General features: G+C 42.1%; 1 protein-coding gene across 4 annotated transcripts in view; it reads right to left on the bottom strand.

Annotated features, from left to right (window-relative positions):
• The window catches only part of RIN2 (Ras and Rab interactor 2), a 216,975-nt gene that overhangs the window by 184,838 nt on the left and 9,243 nt on the right, over positions 1-22,894 (bottom strand). The window contains exon 1 of one of the 4 annotated variants that reach the window (XM_077872002.1): positions 4,400-4,482. The exons of the other annotated variants lie outside the window; for them this stretch is intronic. The gene's annotated coding sequence lies outside the window, so the exon portion shown is untranslated. Of the gene's footprint in view, positions 1-4,399; positions 4,483-22,894 lie in introns of those variants that run through there. 4 annotated transcript variants of the gene reach the window in all.

Here is a 22,894-nt window from a genome sequence, read left to right on the forward strand (position 1 = left end):
TAATATAATAGACATACTTATTGTCTTGGGATGTGATAACGAAATAAGGCAGAATGGGCTGAATTCTACAGAATTCCCCCCACTGCCACCGTGGGGGGGTCTAGAAAACTGCACACTGGCCACTGGTAGCCTCTTTGTCGTGAATTCTTGGTGAGGTTGCACACAGGAGGAGAGGTCATATGTGAAGAAGTGGAAATGACTTAAGGGCATCTCATCATTCCCTCACTTTGTCATAAAGCTGGCTGGCACACTAGGCCACACAAGGGCACACAAGGGCTGGGGGGTGCCGTCCCAGGGCCCGGGCATGCAGCGGGGCTTACGAAATACTCTTCCAGTGGCCATGAGATAAGGACAGTCGTGTGCCAGCTGGGCACCACCGGAACGGTTAAGACAAGGACAGCTGACCTGCGTCATGTTTTAGAAGAAGCCATGCAAAGTTCATGCCTCATACAAACCAAGGGAACCATTTAGACTGCAGGAGAAAAAGATGAATATTTATAAGCAGGATCACTGCTTTTTGGGATTCTTGGAGAGATCAGTGAATCAAATCAACAGCTATTTTTACACTTTTTAAATTTACAATAATCACCATTTTAAGATACATATTTCGTGTCTGGCATCGGATTAGGTGCCAGGCCCACAGCAAGGAACAGGCAAGCTCCATCTGGCCCCTTCCCTCAAGATGTTTAGTGAGAAAGACAAGCCAATCTAGTGTGATTAATCCATAGGATATTTTATAAATAATTCTCCTGTAGATATCTACTTTGTCTTATTTGGGCCTGTGGGTTCTGATCACATGCAGAGCCTAGAAAAGAAGGGCTAACCAGGCTCCCTAAGAGGAGCCTGCTCCTCCCTCTGCCTATGTCTCTGCCTCTTTCTCTGTGTCTCTCATGAATAAATAAATAAAATCTTTTTTTTTTTTTTTTTTTAAAGAATGGCTAACCATTTAGGCATTAAAACCTCAAAGAACTAAACAGATTTTTTACAGGGCTTTATTTAAAATGTGTTGCATCACTCTACCTTAGAAACCAATCTATAGGGATCCCTGGGTGGCGCAGCAGTTTAGCACCTGCCTTTGGCCCAGGGCGCGATCCTGGAGACCCGGGATCGAATCCCACGTCGGGCTCCCGGTGCATGGAGCCTGCTTCTCCCTCTGCCTGTGTCTCTGCCTCTCTCTCTGTGTGTGTGACTATCATAAATAAATGAAAATTAAAAAAAAAAAAAAAAAGAAACCAATCCATCAGGAACAATGTAATCTTTCTTTGATTAGCTGAGTCATCAATAATGTTTGTTGAGTACGTGTTAGCTCTAAGTAGCATCGTAAGTGCAAGCACAGGGTTAAGGAAGATTGGCTGCAGATGAGTACTTGGAAATACTTTTCCTGGGGAAGAAACCAAACAGCACATCATCTTCCTCTGTAGTCACGTCCTCTAAGCCTCCTAAAAGCATGGTGAAGGGTAGATGCTTCTACCCCTCATAGATGTAAGCTGTCCAGAGTGCTGCAACATGGCTCTGTTTAGACAGATCCCCAAAGTCAGGACGCCATTTCCTCCAACCTCTAGAAAGTCACCTAATCAAAGTCATGATCAGTCTTGGCTCTTGGCAATGATATAATAAGCAAGTTCTACATCACTACTTACAACACGGTAGCCCCTGTGGTAGAAGCCACTAAGCCTCCCCATGTGCCTTTTATTTTGAGGCTCTTGTATTTCGGGAGAGCCTATGTGACTGGGTTCTGTCCAGCTTCATATGGGTGGACAGCAGTATATGCCACCTCCCCCGACACATGATATTTAAAACCCTCCCATGCCGTCTCCAGCCCCCTCTCCTCTGCTATGACCCTGTAAACTGTGTCTTCCAGCTGACATTCTACAAGGTGGGAACAGGCTTTTTACCTGAGTCACCACCTGGGGAAGAGCCATCCCAGCCACACTGGCTAGACCACTTGTTTTTGTGTTAAGTTCCTGAAAGTTGGAGGTTTATTGTTTAGTCTCTCCTAACAAATGCAACTATCTAACCAACCTGCCACCACTCTTCCATCTCTCTAGCAGGAGAAGACATGAAGTCAAATGAATAAAAGCCCTGCCTTCCCCTTCAGGACCTCTATTATTGTCCTTACTTCATGGGCAAATCATGAGAACATGTCAATCAAAGTGAGATATTACACATGCATAACTCTTTGGATACTCTCCTTCCTGGCAGAGGCTGTTCTTATTCCCATTTCACATATGAAGAAACTGAGGCTCAGAAAGGTTCATTAATTTGCCTAGATAACCACAGCTAGGAAGCAAGTGTAGGTACAACTGCTCTAGAACATAGACTTAAATCACCACCTCTCGCTCTGGTCTTTGGTTTCAGCACCATCTCCTGGAGCACTGCACATCTCACCTAACAGCGCACTGATGCATGGTGGCCTCATGGTGACACCCCTCATTCATTCACACTGGGTCTGCTCTGCTGTAAGAGAGAGTAGGTGCAGAGTGCAGAGTGTGGCAGGGTACGTGACACCCCAGAAGAGAATGAAGCACCATCTCCCCCTGTGAGTGTACTCTCAGGGAGGCACTATTTCTTCAAAACCACAAATTTCATGACCATTACAAGAAACGGCCTCTGCCAACAGCCCTAGGTTATGACTGTGACCGTTTTATTTTATTTTATTTTATTTTATTTTATTTTATTTTATTTTATTTTAATTTTTTTAATTTATTTATGATAGTCACACACACAGAGAGAGAGAGAGAGGCAGAGACACAGGCAGAGGGAGAAGCAGGCTCCATGCACCGGGAGCCCGACGTGGGATTCGATTCCGGGTCTCCAGGATCGCGCCCTGGGCCAAAGGCAGGCGCTAAACCGCTGCGCCACCCAGGGATCCCAGTGACCGTTTTATTTTAATGCTTCCTTTTATTTTATTTATTTTTTAATTCTTTGCATTTTTTTATTGGAGTTCAATTTGCCAACATATAGCATAACACCCAGTGTTCATCCCGTCAAGTGCCCCCCTCAGTGCCCATCACCCAGTCACTCCAACCCCCCACTCACCTCTCCTTCCACTACCCCTTGTTCATTTCCCAGAGTTAGGTATCTGCTTTTCTTTGAACAGAATTCTAGGCATACAAAGCTTTCAAGTGACCTAGCCGCCTGCACAGTGAATGACATTTCTCAAGGAACATCTCCCTCATTAACAATTCATGGTCTGAATCACATTACATTAGGGCCCAAGGATTCAATCCATGAGCTTTGATGTTCTGTATTTTCGTTTTTATATTTTCCTAAATTGTTCAAACTGTACACAAGTGAATATTACCTTCATAATCAGAAATAGAAGGTATTATGCAGTAATGATACTATTACTAACACAGAAGCCACATTGCCTCTTTAGGACAAACACTCTGACTTCCAGAATTGAGCTGGTTTTGCTGTGCTTTGGCAGACTTCAGTTTTGCTGTATTTTTTCCCTAGGCGCACAAGATATGCTGGTACCAATAAAAAACCAAATCAGTTGCATTAACTTGAGTGCTGTCAGCAGTAGCTGTTGATATGTGTTTTGTTTTGTTTTTTTTTAAGATTTATTTATTAATTTCAGAGAGCGACAGAGACAGAGCATGAGTGGAGGGAGGGGCAGAGGGGGAGAGAGAGGGGAAGCAGGCCATGCAGAACATAGAGTCCCCCACACCGGGCTCGATCCCAGGACCCTGAGATCATGACCTGGGCAGAACCCAAGAGAGTTGCCCTGTTCAGCTACAGTTTGACAAGGGTGGCCCCAATGGCTTTCATCATAGGAGGCAACATGGGTCCTGGAATGTGGAATTACATTTCTTATGCAAATCCTGGCTTTCCAGTCTTTTAGTCCTGGGGTCCTGAACAAGTTAATCACACCAGTCTGGTTCAGTTCTACTGACCCATGAACTGTGGGCCAGGCTCTGCTTAGAAACAAGTCTGAAAAAACAAACTGCAAGCTTCCTTGAACACTGCTCCTTAACATCTGATCTTGCTGTTTTCTTTTTCCAAATCTATCCCAATCCCTTACAATACATGAACCCTTAGGTTTGCCCCTGTAATACTCCGTGCACGGTAACACTCAGCAAAGATTAACTACTGTTACTGTTGTTGTTGTTGTTATTGTTATTTCTTTCTGGGCTTTGAGTGCCTGACACACAAGAGCTGGCATTTGTTAAGGATTTCAGTGAGAAATAAGCCAGGAATCAGATCCTCTTCAATCCTCACTGCTGTGCCCTCCTGGGCATGACACTCTTCTCTGGTTGCAGAATTGCAAAGAACATCACCAGATCTCCTTTTCCAGCCTTGTGGCGATGTGAGTGGATGGATCCTCCAAAATATTCCCATTAGCGCCCTCATTGGACCAGCTGTGCGGCATGATTTCCTCTTTTAAGGTACTTACCATTTTCTTTTGGCTGTTTCTACTTTCTGACTTTGTAACTTTCCCTCAATCCTAGATCCAGATTCTCCACTGGTGGTCTTTGGCTGTGAAGAGGGAGAAGGGAAACCCCTGAGGTCATAGAAAAGTCGGGAAGCCTGGGACCCAATCCCTGACTCTAACAGGCAATGTCTGTGGCTTCTCTAGGCTTCAGGTTCCCTCGCACCCCAAGGGATCCTCTGAATTCCCAGCTCTTTGGGATGTTCTTCGCCAGATTTCCACAGCACACATATTCCATTGGTTGGTGTGGCCCAAGCACTGGCCACTGGGCCTGTGAATTTCCTGGGGCTTGGGTCCTCCTTGCCCAGCTAAGCATCAGGGATGTGGATTCAGCATGTTTCGGATGTGTCCTGGAAAAGCTGGGCTTTCCAAACTGCTACTCCTGGTGGCAAATCCTGGCTGTGGCACCACTTACTAACTTTGTGACTTAACTTCTCGGAGCCTTTGTTTGCCTATCTATAAAATGGAGATCATGGCTCTTAGTTCACAAAACTATGTCGGGGCCCCAAATGGAATAAAGTAGATAAAGTTCCCAACACAGTGGGAACTATTATTTTCAATAACAGCTTTTGTATTTTATTCTCATTAGAAGAGCTCTATTCAACTTAGACATTTAAAAAAAATCATAGATCACTTTTGGGCATAAAAAGAAACACAGAGAAAGAAACTGACCAGCCAAATTAATTGCTTAAGGTCTTTAAGACTTCCTTCCATTCAGAGTCCAACTTTTCTGGATCATTCTACTCAGAATGGTTTATGGCCAGGTTTTATTCATCTAACACCATCCCCTATGACATCAATAGCAAAAAGAGCATAAATGATGCTGTTTTTTTTAAACTTAAATTTTTACTTGTTTAATTTGAAAAAAAAAAAAAAAAGAAAACCATTAGTTTGAAAGTAGAGCAGCTAACACACTAGGAGCAACAAACTAAAATAATCCAAATGTCTAACGATAACTTAGTTATAAAAGTATAATTTGCAACATCACATATCTCAGAAAAATATAAACACATGAAATAGTTTTCCTTCCAGATCAGATTGTTTTCTCCTCAGAAAGAAAATAAAAAGGCAACTAATGATTTCAGATTAAAATCAAACATAACTGTTATTCACCCCAGCAATAGCTAAATAAAGGACCCACACAGCACAGCAGCCCCAAAATGTTAAGTGTGCAAGTTATAAGAGCTCGGACATATAATTTAACTATTCTAGGACTCAGTTTCCCCTTCTGTAAAGTTAGGTGGTAGGATTGAGTTTTAGGGCGTATCTGTTTTTGAAAATTCTCTGTCTACATAAATGCTCATGTAACTTGAATTCACCATTTTGTTTGGTCACTGAATGCTGCCCCTTTTTTGTAACACCTGGCAGTGAAGCACACTGGTGTAGAAAGTTTATAGATTTCTAAATGCTTAGGGGCAATACCCTTAGCATTTCTAAAGTTAATCACTTCTGTATCAGGAAACTTTATTTTTCTTTCCCAATAAACGAAAATATATTCAGGTAGGTTCCAAACAGAAACATAATTTTGTTTTCCATTGTAAACACAGCTTCTTTTTTACTTTAAAGATTTATTTATTTATTCATGAGAGACACACAGAGAAAGGCAGAGACACAGGCAGAGGGAGAAGCAGGCTCCATGCAGGGAGCCCAATGTGGGACTCGATCCTGGATCCTGGGATCACACCCTGAGCCGAAAGCAGAGGTTCAACTGCTGGGCCACCCAGGTGTCCCTAAATACAGCTTTTGTAGCATTATTTGCCTTTCTAAGAATTTCATTACATTTGGAGGAAAATCACACCTTGTAGGGCTAGATTGTAGCACGTTAATTGTAATCATAGGTCTCAAGCCTCCCAACACCCAATTTTGTTGTTATTTGTTTCTAAAAAAGTAAAATTTTACTTTAAAAAGAAAAAGCAAAGTAAAAGCCCAAGGAAGCCACAGAGTAAGGTTCTACTCCACCTGAATTCATGTGGAATGAAAACTGCACCAAAGAAAATGAACGATTTCACTAACAGGAAATCCTCCTTATAGTAAAGAAGGTCAGTTTTTAGCTGGAAACGAATACAAAGTTAGAGAATACTGGGGAATGTTTCTGCTGTGAGTGAAGAAGGCTCCAGTTTACTTGAGGGTTTGGTTTTAAATAGTCATTTCCTGGAATCTCCAGGTTATGTGGGGTTAGATCCAATAAACAATTTATAAAACCCTTAAGACTTCCTAATTTCGAAACTTACATCAAAACTACAGTAATCAAAACAGTGTAGTACTGGCATAAGGACAAACATATAGACCAAAAAAAAAAAAAAAAAAACAATAAAAACCAACAAATAAGCCTATGCATAAACGGCAAAGTGATTTTCAACAAGAGTGCCAGGACTATTCAATGAGCAAAGGACAATCTTTTCAAAAAATCGTGTCCAGAAAACTAGATATCCACATGCAAAGAATGAGGTTGGTCCTTACCTTACATGGCATACAAAAACTAACTCAAAATGGATTAAAGACCCAAGTATAAGAGCTAAGATCATAAAATTCTTCGAAGAAAATACAAATTGGAACTGGCAATGAGTTCTTAGGTATAACACTGAAAGCACAGGCAACAAAAGAAGAAAAAATTTAATTGGACTACATCAAAATTAAAAACATCTATACCTCAAAGAACACAAACCATAGAGTGAAAAGGCAACTCAGAGAATGGGAGGAAATATTTGCAAATCACATAGCTGATAAGGGATTAGTATCCAAAATATAGAGAGAATTCCTACAACTCAGTAATAACAAAAACAATCAACTGGATTAAAAAATGGACAAAGAACTTGAATAAATATTTCTCCAAAGAAGGTATACAAATAGCCAACACACAGATGAAAAGAGGCTCAACATCACTAATCTTTAAGGAAATGGTAACAAAACCATAATGAGACATCACGTCACACCCATTAGGATGACTCCTATCAAAAGAGAAAAATAATGAATGTTAGCGAGGATGTGTAGAAACTGGAATCCTTTGTGAACTGTTGTTAGAAATGTAAAATGATGCAAGCTATTGTGGAAAACAGCAGAATAATTCCCCAAAAGACTAAAAAAGCAGAATCACCATATGTTCCAGTAATTCCACTTCTTGTCCAATCTCTTTGAGATTATCTGAACACTCATGTTCACAGCAGCCTTATTTACAACAGCCAATAGGTGAAAGCAAGCCAAATGCCCATCAACAGATGAGTAGATAAGTAAAATGTGGTATGTATACATATACACAATGGAATATTATCCAGCCTTAAAAAGGAAGGGCATTTTAACACATACTACAACATGGTTGAATCTTGAGGACATTATGCTAAGTGAAATAAGCCAGTCACGACAAGACAAACGCTCTATGATACTGCTTAGGTGAGGTACATAAAATAGTCTAATACACGGAGACAGAAAGGAGGATGGTGGTCGCCAGGAGGTGGGGTGAGGAGGTAAAGAGTTAGTGTTTAAGGAGTAGAGAGTTTCAGTTTCAGAAGGTGAAGAGAGTTCTGTGGACAGACAGTGGTGATGGTTGCAAAGCAATATGAATGTTCTTAATGACACTGAACCATACACTTAAAAATGGTTAAGATGGTAAATTTTGTTATATTTTGTCACTATTAAAAATAATAGCTCAGTCAGTTAAGTGTACAACACTTGATCTCAGCTCAGGTCTTGATCTCAGGATCATGAGTTTGAGCCCAATACTAGGCTCCATGCTGGGCGTGGAGCCTACTTAAATAGTAATAATAATAATAATAATAATAATAATAAGAAGAAGAAGAAGAAGAAGGAAGAAGAAGAAGAAGAAGAAGAAGAAGAAGAAGAAGAAGAAGAAGAAGAAGAAGAAGAACTATAGTCTTTTATTTGAAATTATTTGTTAATAAAAGATGAGAATTTGGCGGGAGGAGGAGTTAAGATGGCAGAGAAGTAGGGGACCCTAGGTTTCTCTGGTCCCTGGATTACAGGGAGATAGTTGGCAAATCATTCTGAACACATGAGTAATCAATCGGAGATCTGAGAAAACATATGCTGCAACTCTACCCACAGAAAAGTAACCACCAGGGGATGCCCAGATGGCTCAGCAGTTTAGCGTTGCCTTTGGCCCAGGGCGTGATCCTGGAGACCCGGGATCGAGTCCCACGGCGGGCTCCCTGCATGGAGCCTGCTCCTCCCTCTGCCTGTGTCTCTGCCTCTCTCTCTCTCTGTGTCTCTCATGAATAAAAAAATAAAATCTTTTAAAAAAATTAAAGTAACCACCATTTCGAAGGTAGGAGGTATGGAGACTTGAATCTGGGGAGATATTTCTAAGGATACGGCAGAGAGGGGAGAGTGGGCTTAAGGAGGCTGCCACTAAGTATTATAAGCAGCAGAGTCTGCTACAGTGGGGGACGTGCCTGGCTTAAAGGCACTCAGGTGGCAAAGCAGAGCAGAGTCCCAGGCGGGACAAGTGGCCTCAGGACGCCTGGGATCACACACAAAAAGTGGGGGCGCCTGAGTGTGGCAGAGTGGCCAAGCTCTGGAGCGGGAAGCTGGCTGAGAAGAGCGAGTCTAGGCGTGGGCTCTGTGCCTGGTGCTGCCGCCAGCAGCGAAGCAACCACTGCCCCTCGCACACCGCTCTCCGGCCGGTGCGGCACAAGGTAGAAGCCTGGGAAGTTCCTCGCGCTCCGGGGAGGGATGGCGCGGCTCGGTCGCACGGCTCCGCAGTTTGGAGTTTGCAAGCTCAGCAGCTGCCTGAGGTCAAACCGCTCAAGCACAGGCTGGGTGAACGCACAGCGCCGGTGGAGACTGGGGACACGGAGCGTCTGACTGCTCTTCCTCCGTGAGGGCTCACTGAAGAGTGGGGGCTGGGGAGCAGGTGCTCCCATATCCATCCTGCCTGTCGGCGGAAGCCCGCAGGGAACAAAACGGCATCACCTAGTGCAGTCAGAGCTGCATACACCAAACCCTGCCTCCCTGTAGCGGGAGGCGCAGCTCCACCGCAGCTAGTCCCCCCGAGAATAAGCGAGAATAAGCGAGAAACAGTTGCCTTCCCCAGAGGACCGGCAAAAACCAACTCAGTCACACCAAGTTTATTGATCTCAGAGAGCTGCAAAGCTTAGGCTCTCGGGGAAAACGGTACATAGCATTCTTTGTCTTTCTTTTCTATTCTTCAGTCTTTTTTTTTTAAGATTTTATTTATTTATTCATAAGAGACACATACAGAGAGAGGCAGAGACACAGGCAGAGGGAGAAGCAGGCTCCAGGCAGGGAGCCCCACGTGGGACTCGATCCTCGGTCTCCAGGATCGTGCCCTGTGCTGAAGGAAGATGCTAAATTGCTGAGCCACCTGGGCTACCCTCTTAAGTCTTTCAGTATTATTTTTTGAGTTATTTTCTTACTTTTTAAATTATTTTTTAATTTTAATTTTTATGTATATCTTATACATATTTTTTATTTTTTGTTTCATTTCCTTTTGTTTTATTTTATGTTCATACACACACACATTTTTCTTATTTTGGGTTCTAGTTTCTTTTTAATAAGCAGATCAAAACACACTCAGAATCTAGTGTTTTGGGGATTTCTGGGTGGCTCAGCAGCTTAGCACCTGTCTTCAGCCCAGGGTGTGATCCTGGAGTCCCAAGATCAAGTCCCACGTCAGGCTCCCTGCATGGAGCCTGCTTCTCCCTCTGCCTGTGTCTCTACCTCTCTCTCTCTCTCTCTGTCTCTGTCTCTCATGAATAAATAAATAAAATCTTAAAAAAAAAAAAAAGAATCTAGTGTTTTGTTGTGTTGGCCTTTTTCTGTGGTTGTTCTTGTTTTATCTTTCTTCTTTTCTTTCCTAGACAAAATGATGAGATGATGATATTCACCCCAAAATAACTAAAAGGAGGTAGTACTCACTGCCAGGGATTTACTCAGTATGGATACAAGTAAGATGTCTGAACTAGAATTTAAAACGATTATAAAGATACTAGCTAGGCTTGAAAAAAGCAAAAAGACACTAAAGATCCATTACTATAGAGATAAAGGAACTAAAATCTAGTCAGGCCAAAATTAAAAGTACTATTACCAAGATGCAGTCTCAAGTGGAGGCCATAAAAATGAGGATGAATGAAGCAGAAGAGCAAATCAGTGAGATAGAAGATAAAATGATGGAAAATAAGGAAGCTGAAAAGAAGAGGGAAAGAAACCTATTAGATGACAAAGGTAGACTGAGGCAACTCAGTGATTCCATTAATATCTGTATTATAGAAGTTCCAGAAGATAAGAAGGAGAAAGGGGCAGAAGGCTTATTTGAATAAATTATAGCTGAGAACTTTCCTAATCTGTGGAAAGAAGCAGGCATTCAAGTCCAGGAGGCACAGAGAATTGGCCTCAAAATCAACAAAAATAGATCAACACCTTGATATATTATAGCGAAGCTTGCACAATACAAAGATAAAGAGAAAAATCCTGAAAGCAGCTCGGAACAAGAGGTCCTTAACCTATAAGGGTAGATGCATAAGACTGGCAGTAGACCTGTCCACAGAGAGCTGGCAGGCCAGAAAGGACCAGCACAGTATATTCAATGAGCTAAATGGCAAAAATATGCAGCAAAGAAGACTTTATCCAATAAGGCTGTCATTCAGAATAGAAGGAGAGATCAAGAGTTTCCAGGATAAACAAAAACTAAAGGAATTTGTGAGCATTAAACCAGCCCTGCAAGAAATATTAAAGGGGATCCTTTGAGCAGAGAGAGAGCCCAAAAGGAACAGAGATGAGAAAGGAACATAGACAATCTACAGGAACAGTGACTTTACAGGTAATACCATGGCACTAAATTCATATATTTCAATAATCACTCTAAATGTAAAGGGACTAAATGCTCCAATAAAAAAAACACAGACAGGGTATCAGAATGGATAAAAAAAAAAAAAGACCCATCAATATGCTGCTTATAAGAGACTCATTTTATACCTGAAGACACCTCCACATTGAAAGTGAAGGGGTGGAGAACCATTTCTCATGCTAATGGACATTAGAAAAAAGCTGGAGTAGCCATTCTTATATCACACAAACTAGATTTTATTTTTATTTTTTAAAAAAGATTTTATTTATTTATTTATTTATTTATTTATTTATTTATTTATTTATGAGAGACACACAGAGAAAGGCAGAGACATAGGCAGAGGGAGAAGCAGGCTCCTTGAGAGGAGCCCAATGCAGGACTTGATCCCAGGACCCTGGGATCACACCCTGAACCAAAGGCAGATGCTCAACCGCTGAGCCACCCAGGCATTCCGAAAAACTAGATTTTAAACCAAAGACTATACTGAGAAAGGAAGAAGGACACTATATCATAGTAATGGAGGTCTATCCAACAAGATTTAACAACTGTAAATATTTATGTCCCTAACATAGAGTAGTGAAATAATATAAACAAAATAATAACAAAATCAAAGAAACCCATTGATAATAATTCAATAATAGTGCAGGACATTAACACTCCACTCACAGCAATAGACAGATAATCTCAGCAAAAGATCAACAAGGAAATGAGGGCTCTGAATGTCACACTGGATCAGATGGACTTCACAGATATATTCAGAGCATTTCAACCTAAAGCAGCAGAATACACATTCTTTTCAAGTGCACATGGAACATTCTCCAGAGTAGATCACATGCATACTAGGTGACAAAATCAGGTTTCAACTAGTACAAAAAGACTGAGATCATACCATGCATATTTTCAAACCACGATGCTACGAAACTTGAAGTCAACCACAGGAAGTAATTTGGAAGGACCACAAATATGGAGATTAAAGAACACCCTACCAAAGAATGTATGTGTCAACCAGGAAATTAAAGAAGAATTTAAAAAATACACGGAAGCAAATGAAAATGAAAACATGACAGTTCAAAACCTTTGGGATGCAGCAAAGGCAGTCCTAAGAGGGAAATATATAGCAATACAGGCCTTCCTTAAGAAGCAAAAAAAGTCTCAAATATAAAACCCAACTCTACATGTAAAGGAGGTGGAAAAAGAACAGCAAATAAAGCCTAAGTCCAGCAAGAGAAAGGAAATCATAAAGATTAGAGCAGAAATCAATGATATATACAAATCAAAAGAACAAGTCAACATAATTAGAGATGGTTCTTTGAAGGAATTAATAAGACTGATAAACACCCTAACTAGACTTATCAAAGAGAAAAGAGAAAGGACCCAAATAAATAAAATCACGAATGAAAAAAAGGAGAGATCACAACCAACACTGCAGAGATACAAACAATTATAAGAGAATATTACTAGCAATTATATGCCAACAAATTAGGCAATCTGGAAGAGATGGGTAAATTCCTAGAAACATATAAACTACCAAAACCAAAACAGGAAGAAATAGAAAACAATAACAGACTAATAACCAGCAAAGAAATTGAATCAGTAATCAAAAATCTCCCAACAAACAAGAGTCCAGGGCCAGGGGGCTTCCCAGGGAAATCCTACCATTTAAAGAATTCATGCCTATTCTTCTGAAACTGTTTTAAAAAATAGAAATGGAAGGAAAACTTCCAAATTCATTCTATGGGGCCAGTATTACCTTGATCCCAAAATCAGACAAAGACACCACTAAAAAGGAGACTTATCCCAGATGAACATGGATACAAAAATTCTTAAGATATTATTAGTTAATAGAACCCAAGTACATTAAAAGGATTATTCACCACAACTAAGTGGGATTTATTCATGGGCTGCAGGTGTGGTTCAACATCTGCGAATCAATCATTAATAAAGAAAGGACAAGAACCAAATGATCCTCTCAATACATGCAGTAAAAGTATTTGACAAAATACAGCTTCCTTTCTTATAAAAACCCTCCACCATGTAGGGATAGAGGAAACACCTTAACATCATAAAAGCCATATACAAAAGACCCACAGCAAATATCATCCTCAGGAACACGATAGGGATATCCACTCTCACCACTGTTGGTCAATATGGTCCTGGACATCCTAGCTTCAGTAACCCGACAACAACAAAAACAACAACAAAATAAAAGGCATCCAAATCAGCAAAGAAGTCAAACTTTCACTCTTCGCAGATGACATGACCCTATATTCTGCCAAAAAATTGCTAGAACTAATACAGAAATTCAGCAAAGTCACAGGATATAAAAATCAATGCACAGAAATCAGTTGCATTTCTATACACTAATAAAGAGACAGAGGAAAGAGAAATCAAGGAATTGATCCCATTTACAACTGCACCAAAACCCACCAAATGTACCCCAATGTTTACAGTAGCAATATCCATAATATCCAAAATATGGAAAGAGCCTAGGCACCAAAACCCATAAGATACCTAGGAATAAACCTAACCAAAGAGGTAAAGGATCTGTACTCTTGAAAACCATAGAACACTTATGAAAGAAATTGAAGAAGACACACAAAAAATGGAAAATCATTCCATGCTCATGGATTGGAAGAAAAATATTATTAAAATGTTTATGCTACCCAGACCAATCTACACATTCAATGCTAACTCTTATCAAAATACTATCACCATTTTTCATAGAGCAGGAACAAACAATCCCAAAATTTGTATGGAACAGGAAAGACCCCAAATAGCCAAATGAAAGTTGAAAAAGAAAACCAAAGGTGGAAGTTTCACAATTCCAGACTTGAAGCTGTATTACACAGCTGTGATCATCAAGACAGTGTGGTACTGGCACAAAAACAGACACATAGATCAATGGAACAGAATAGAGGCTCCAGAAATGTATCCTCAACTCTATGGTCAACTCACCTTTGATAAAGCAGGAAAGAATATCCACTGGAAAAAAGTGTCTCTTCAAGAAATGGTGTTGAGAAAATTAGACAGCCACAGACAGAAGAATGAAACTGGACCACTTTCTTACACCATACACAAATAAACTCAAAATGGATGAAAGACCTAAATGTCAGACAGGAATCCATCAAAATCCTAGAGGAGAACACAGGCAGCAACCTCTTTCACCTCAGCCACAGCAACTTCTTGCTATACATGTCTCCAAAGGCAAAGGAAACAAAAGCAAAAATGAGCTATTGGTATTTCATTACGATAAAAAGGTTTTGCAAAGAAAAATAGTCAACAAAACTAAAAGGCAACCTGTGGAATGGAGAAGATCTCTGCAAGTGACACATCAGATAAAGGGCTGGTATCCAAGATCTATAAATAACCTATCAAACTCAACACACACACACACAAAAAAAAAAAAAAAAAAAATCAAGTCAAGAAATGGGCAGAAGACATGACCAGTCATTTCTCTAAAGAAGACATACAAATGGCCAACAGACACATGAAATGTCACTCAGCATCAAGGAAATACAATGAGATACCACCTCACACCAGCCAGAATGGCCAAAATTAAAACTTAGGAAACAACAGATGTTGGCGAGGATGCAGAGAATGGGGAACCCTCTTACACTGTTAGTGGGTATGCAAACTGGTGCAGCCACTCTGGAAAAATGGTACGAAGGTTCTCAAAAAGTTAAAAACAGAACTACCCTACAACCCAGCAACTGCATTACCAGGTATTGATTCAAAGGATACAAAAATTGGGATTCAAAGGGGCAAATGTACCCCAATGTTTACAGTAGCAATATCCATAATATCCAAAATATGGAAAGAGCCAAGATTGTCCATCAACAGATGAATGGATAAAGATGTGAGATATATATGTATATATGTATTTATAGATATATAGATATAGATTCCTATAGATATAGATGTATATATATAGATATAAATGTATATATATAATATATATGTATATGTATATATACAGATGTATATGTATATATACATCTATATACATATACATATGTATATGTATATGTATATAGATATAGATAGATATAGGAATATTACTAAGCCACTAAAATAATGAAATCTTGCCATTTGCAATGATGTGGATGGAACTAGAGGGTATTATGCTAAGTGAAATCAGTCAGAGAAAGACAAATACCATATGATTTCACTTATATGTGGAATTTAAGAAACAAAACAGATGAATATAGGAGAAGGGAAGGAAAAATAAAATAATATGAAAACAGAGAGGGAGGCAAATCATAAGAGACTCTAACTATAGGGAACAAACTAGGTTGCTTACTGGGTGATGAGCTTTAAGGAGGGCACGTGATGTAATGGGTGTTACATGCAATTGAGAAATCACTAAATTCTACCCCTGAAACTGATAATACAGTTTATGTTAACTAAATTGAATTTAAATAAATAAATAAGAAAAACAGGTGAGAATTTGGTGTCCACCAGCAATAGAGCCTTACAAATAAAAGATGGGGCGTGGGGAGCGTTCCCTCCCTGACCTTCCCCTTCACACTTCTACCTCCTTCCCAAACCCCTTTTCCCTTATCACCAATTAACCTCAAAGACATTACTGGTAGACTTTAGGGCACAGAAAGGAATGAGGCTTGAGAATGCTAGGTAAAGTCTTGAATGAACTATAAACATCACAGAAATACATGTTAGCATTAGTGTTTCTATTTCAGAGGGAAACAGTAAAACCGGATCCCGGGCATCACTCTACAGCCAAGGCAGGAGCAGAGCTGCAGGCTGGGATGGAAAGCTCCTGCATGCCAAGCCCCACACCCACCTAAACAATGGTGGGTCACATGATGACTGCTGACCTGCCTAACAAAGTACCCCAGACGGAGTGGCTTAAAACAACAGGTATTACTTGCCTCCTGGTTCTGGAGGCCAGAAGTCTGAAAGCCAGGGGTCAACTCCCTCTGAAGGAGGCAGAGAGGTAACTGTTCCTTCCTTCCCTTTCCCAGCTTCTGGTAGCCTCAGGCCCTCCCTAGGCCTATAGACCTAAGCGTTCCTGGCCTCTGCCATCATCCTCTCAGGACCTTCTCCCCCTGTGTCTCCAGATCACTTTCCCTCCCTGCAGTCACCTATCCAGGTGTCCCCTTTATATAAGCACACTAGTCATTGGAGGAGGGACCGCCTCGTGACTTCATCTTGACTGACTCTGCAAAGACCCTATTTCCTAATATAGGCACATTCTGGGTACTGGCAATTAGGACTCCTGTGGATCTTTTCAGTGGGGCTTGGAGTGGGAGGAACACAATTCAACCCATAACACATGTAGAGACTGATCACGTATCTGGGAATGGTGACCAAGGCACACAATCAGGAGAGGCATTCTCGGTAGTAAATCATTGACTGCGTGACTTAAGTGCCTGGTAGGAGGAAATGCCTCTCTGCTGCCCTATTCAGCCAGGGCAGGGAGCCCTTAGCACCCTCTCAGGAGTGGGTGAATGCCAAGCATGGTCGTTGATGGCTTAAAGAAGGGGCAGAGTGGGTGGTCCTTGACCATTGATTTGGAGATGTGCTGTCCATTCTACCTCCGTGGCTAGTTTCAGTGATCTCCTCCTGATGGCACTGTTGGGTGCCAGAGCCTCTTGAGAAGCAGGTGCTAGATGAGCCACTGCTTCACCTCCTGCTGACTTAGGGTGTGCCAGAGACCAGATGACTGAGTTTGGGAGATGAGTAACAGAACCTCAGAATTCCTAATAATACAAGGGACTGTGATCACAGTCCCTGTTAAAAATAACGTCATGGGGTGTGTAAAAATAAAATAATAAAATGCATTATACAATATTATATGATTGATATTTCATTATGTACATAGAATTCAAAAGGGATAGATTTAGGGTGCTTTTTTTTAAAAAAAAGATTTTATTTATTTATTCATGAGAGACACATAGAGAGAGGCAGAGACATAGGCAGAGGGAGAAGCAGGCTCCATGCAAGGAGCCCGATGTGGGACTCGATCTTGGGATTCCAGGATCACGCCCTGAGCTGAAGGCAGACGCTCAACCACTGAGTCACCCAGGTGCCCCTAAATTTAGTTTTATATGAAACTCATGGTCATGCCCTTGCTTTCTGCTGACCAGCACCAGCCTCCATAGGGCTTCTTCTGTTCTAACCCTTGGGTTCTGTCTGTAGAATAACTACCCTCATTCACAGGCAGGATTTGGAGGCTTTTGCAGGTTCCCCTCTTTTTTTTCTCACAGAGAACTGGTCAAGGCAAAGCTCATGCTCCTGGATTCAGCTAAAACAGTGTATCTATAACCCAACTCAAGTGTCACTTCTCCCTTCCTGACCCCAGCCACCAAGCAGAGTTCATTGAAGCAGGAAAGGGAGCTTGGGGATTGCTCGAGAGGATAGAGCCATAGAGCAGCACAAGGCACTCAACCAACCCTGACCTATGTTTCCAGAGGAAGTCAGATAAGAATGTGGACTGGGCACATTGTATTTTTCTTGGAGCTGCAAATGATAAAAGCAATATTTTTGCAACCAGAGAGAGAAGTGGGGAAAAGATCACGAGCCAGAGATTGCAGAAGATGGGAGAGGAATATTTAGTCAGGAAAAGCTATGATTTTTCCTTGTCTTCTGCCTCTGTTTCACATGAAGGAATTGAAAATGCCTACAGAAAATAATTTTATTATTTTATTTTTATACACCCCATGACGTTATTTTTAACACCTGGCTTTCAGACTTCTGGTCTCCAGAATCAGGAGGTACGAAATTTCTGTTGTTCTAAGCCACTCAGTCTGGGGTACTTGTTAGGGCAGCCCTAGGACTAGGAAACACCTTCATCTTTCTTCATGGAGATATCTGTACAGATATTACAGGGTAGTTGCTAAGAGCTTAGGACCTGGTTTGAATTGTAGCTATTTCATTCTGTTCTTTGTGACCACGGATAAGTTACCTAATCTCTCTGTACCTCGGTTTCTACAATATGAAAAATGAGGGATATTAAAACTATTTCATGGATACCAAGGGGATGATACATGAGGTGATCACCTCACAGGCAGACTGGTTAAGATTCTGAAATGAGGTCAGCATGTGTGAGGTGAGCACAGAGGCTGCCACATGCTGGGCACTCCCATACCCCCAGCTGATGTCATTCATCTGTTCCTGACAGGGAACTCCTGTCAGGGGAAGCTTATGTCTCATGCAACCTGGGCTCTGCAGAGCACCTGGGCCACCTTTGGGGTGCATGACCCATGTAGCCACACAGGCTCTGTGTTCAGAAAGGCTCCACTCTTGGTTTAATGCTCTGCTGATACCACCTTGAAATTATTAATTATTTTTAAGCAAGGGGCTCCCATTTCCATTTGCATTGAGCCCACAAGTAATGTGGCTGGTCCTGCCTTGCTCCACCAGCCAGGTGTGAGGGTTGAAAACCTGTCTACAAGCAGCATTTGCAGGAGCAATTTCTCCTCAGAAGTTAAGTGACTCTCAGGAGTCTGGCCCTTTGCTAGCTTCAGAGCACTGCTGTCCCCCAGAGCCATCCCTCAGACGTGGGTTACACTTAAATATCCAAATTTATCTTAAACTTAATTTGAATATGACATGTACTTTAAAAAAAATCTCCCTTGCAGAAATTGTTCCTGGGGTTTGGGGCAAAGGATGAGGAGGGAGGATTCAGGGGCACCAGGGTGGCTCAGTGGTTGAGCATCTGCCTTCAGCTCAGGGCGTGATCCCGGGATCCTGGGATTGAGTCCCACATCTGGCTTCCTGCAAGGAGCCTTCTTCTCCCTCCGCCTGTGTCTCTGTCTCTCTGTCTCTCAAGAATAAATAAATAAAATCTTAAAAAAAAAAAAAAAAAAGAGGGAGGAGTTTCGTAGCCTGTTTCCCTCCTGATTCTTGGGGGTGAGCCATGAGACCTTGCGCTATGGAACTGAGTGTAAAATGTGTCCTGCTTCAACTGGTGAAGGCTTCCTCAGAACAAGGCACATTCTTATTTTTAGCATAAAAAGATATTTTGGCCTCTGTAGCTACACTGCCCAAGACATCAGGCATCTTTTTGACTTAAATGTGGCATCACAAGTATTTATGAACAAATATGCCAGTGCTATTCTAGGTGTTGAGGAGGACAAAACAGACAACATCTTGACTTTCCTAATCTGTATTGTGCGAGAATAAATGCTTGATGAAAAATAAGGCAGGGCATGGGGATGGAATGGGTCAGGAGGGTGGGACGGAGGTTTGCTATTTATTATGAGGTCAGGGCCACCTTTTCTCAGGACATTTGGGGTAGACCAGAAGGAAATGAGGGGCGGGTCATGTGGGAATGTGGAAGGGGTACATCCCAAGCCAAAGAAGAGCTAGTGTGCAGGCACAAGGGGTGCAGGCCTACTTACTCAAGTGAGGACGCTGGTGTGGCTGGACTTGTGGGTGGCGGATGGGCAATTATGGTCAGGAGGGCCCACAGCACAGGGGGGCTGGCGGGTGGCAAAGGACCTTGCAGATTTTGCTCTGAATGAGATGGAAATGAGAGGGACATGAAAGGTTCTAACTTATGTTTTTAAAATATGACTGTCCTGGAGACCATACACACACATGAGGCAGCGGGGCAGGATGAGGTCACCTAGCACGGGTATCAGTAGGGAGGAGAAGAGACCCAGGACCAAGCCCCCAAGGCACTCTGATATGTAGGGATCAATGAAATAAGAAGCTGGCAAAGAAGGCTGAGATGTCAAGCAAGAGAGAGTGTGGTCTTCACAGCCGAGTGTTAGTAAGAAGGAAGTTCAGGTACTGTGTCAGATGCTGCTGGAAAAGCAAAGGAGATGGAGACCAAAAACTGGCCGGCCACTGGATTTGCCAATATGGAGGCTGTGGGGGACCCTGATGAGATCAGTTCAGCGGGCAACATCTTCATGGTAGTGAACATGGGAAAGAATGGAAGGCTCTGTTATAAAGCCAAGTTGAGGAGGCAGGTGCTGGCGGTGGAAGTGGGGTCAAGGTAGCGTCTCTAAAGATGGGCAATATTGCAGGATGATTGTGCCTGGATGGAAATGACCCAGAGGGGGGTGGTGGAGACCTGATGATCCAGGACAGACAGGAGGACAACTGCTGGAGTCATGTCCTTGAGGATGCAAGAGAAGTTGGAATCTGCTGTACCAGTGGAGGGGTGGACCCCCTCTTGGAGCACAGATGTTAATGCTCTGTGGCAGTCGGGCAGCATGTGGACGCAGGTGCAGGTGTGGTGGTCGTTTTAAGCCAGGAGTGAGGGAGGTTCTTCTGATTAATTCTAGTTTCTTGGTGAAATAAGAAGGTCATCAACTGAGGGTTTGGGAGGTCTGAGAAGAGAAAAATCTGAATAAAATAATAATCCAAGGCATATTTTTTCAAAACCTATTAGCGGGTTGTGAAATCGATTTAGAAGGTTGCCATTGGGACATTTTAAGAAAACGAAACAGGACAGATCAGAGGGAATGGGAAATATCATAGTAAGCTTTCATTCCCCAAACTTCATATCACTCCTATATACACATGGATGTGATAAAAAAAAAAAAAAAAAAGTTTGTCGAAGACTGATCTGAGCAGGAGAGTGGGTAGGCTCAGAAAAATGGAGCATTCACATCCCCCTGCCTGGTGCGGGCACCGACTAGGGAAGGTGCGTCTCAGCCAGGGTTGGGTTTAGGCAGGGGAGTCTTCTGAGACAGAGGGAAAGACAATGAAAGTATATGCAGAGGAAGGATTCTAATCCCCGACCATGGATTCCACGCTGGGAAGGAGACAGATGCGAACAGATGCAGATAAGGGGCAGTGACCAGGATGCAGGGCCAATGGATTGCAGAGCATGTTTGTGGCTGAGCCAAAGCAACTCTGCAAGGAAAACAAGATTTCCTAATTCCTCCTCAAGACTGAGGGCAAGGCAAACTGTGTTCCCTCACCAACGTTCATTGGCAGAGATTTTCTTTTGAATAGTTTTATCAGAAAATGTTTTATTGGTCAGAAGATGCTCTCCTTGCTTCTGTGCTGGGCTTTTTATATGGTGTATTAAAATGTTTGAAAGCAAATGGTATCATATTCTGGTCAGTTTTCCAGCATCCACCAAAAGGAAATGTCCCTCAAAGGCAGATTTGTTAAATTAAATAATACTAAATCATACTGTTATAAAGTATCTTCAGTTCAATCAGCCTTCAACAGCTATTTTGCTATATTTATTGATTTGTACCACTATTTCTAGAATGGTGTTTATCTTATAAAAGCATCATAAGCCCTGAGAAGTATGAAGTCTTGGTTCTTACACCAGGCTCCTTTCCTCTCTGGCAGAATCGAGTACAGCTTTCCGTGAAGCCTTTCACAGCTTTGCTGTATCATCATTCATGGGATGAGATAAAGAATCCCTCCATATTAAAGACCAGCTAAGGGGGCAGCCCGGGTGGCGCAGCGGTTTAGCGCCGCCTTCAGCCCAGCGCGTGACCCTGGAGACCCGGGATCCAGTCCCACGTCGGGCTCCCTGCACAGAGCCTGCTTCTCCCTCTGCCGCTCGCGCTCTCTCTCTCTCTCTGTTTCTCATGAATAAATAAATAAAATCTTAAAAAAAAAAAAAAAGACCAGCTAAGGTCCACAAGTTTACATGGACTCATGGTAAAATAGTAGCTAAAATGTTACACCGTCGTGCTATTCATTTTCTTTCATTCTTACAGCTGATCATTTTCTCCTCTTGCAATTGCGATTTTAATGGTTTCTTGATTCTTACACTAAATGAAAAGTGCCTTAGAAAAAAATAAAAGAGATTAATTTTTACCTTATATCGATCATCCAAATCACACCCTACCATGATTTATCTCTTGAGATCCTGAACCATAATGTTTAATGTCTCCTCAGATTCCACAGGGTCCTGCCATATTATTCTGACTTCTCTGTCTCAACCACCATTCCAGGTGCTGCATACTCAGAAGAGCAGGTGCATGGAGTTCTTACTGGTGGGACATCACCGGTAGGATCTACATGTTACATTGCAAACCCCTGACAATAGTGCACTTTCCCTCTGAGGCTGCCTGTGACTGGCTAGTTGTTTTTTTTTAATTTTTATTTATTTATGATAGTCACACACACAGAGAGAGAGAGAGAGGCAGAGACACAGGCAGAGGGAGAAGCAGGCTTCATGCACCGGGAGCCCGACGTGGGATTCGATCCTGGGTCTCCAGGATCACGCCCTGGGCCTCCAGGATCACGCCCTGGGCCAAAGGCAGGCGCTAAACCGCTGCGTCACCCAGGGATCCTTGATTGGCTAGTTTGAAACAAATCACATATCCCACCATCTTACGCTTCCAACTGGCAGGGTCGTGCACCCACCAGAATAGGAGAGGATGATGGTGGTCATGGGGCAGAAAGGATGGAGGTGAGAGGCGCATATGCCTTCAGATGCTTACGTGTATTTATAGGGTAAGAATGTGACATGCGACTGGCCTGGACAGTGAGGGTATAGGTTGCCCTTTCCTGATGTAAGAAATTCTCTGTCAGATGTAAATGTTCTCTGGCTTCCTAGATGCACAGTTCTCAATGTCCTCCATCCTATACTTCATTAGTCTTCAAGGAACTGGGAGCCAATGATCGTAGACACAGTGAGCTAACTATGTCCAAGAAGGACATTTACAGTTACAGGCATCCTGTGATTACACCAA

The sequence above is a fragment of the Canis aureus genome, chromosome 26, assembly GCF_053574225.1.
Source record: "Canis aureus isolate CA01 chromosome 26, VMU_Caureus_v.1.0, whole genome shotgun sequence".
Lineage (NCBI taxonomy): Eukaryota > Metazoa > Chordata > Mammalia > Carnivora > Canidae > Canis > Canis aureus.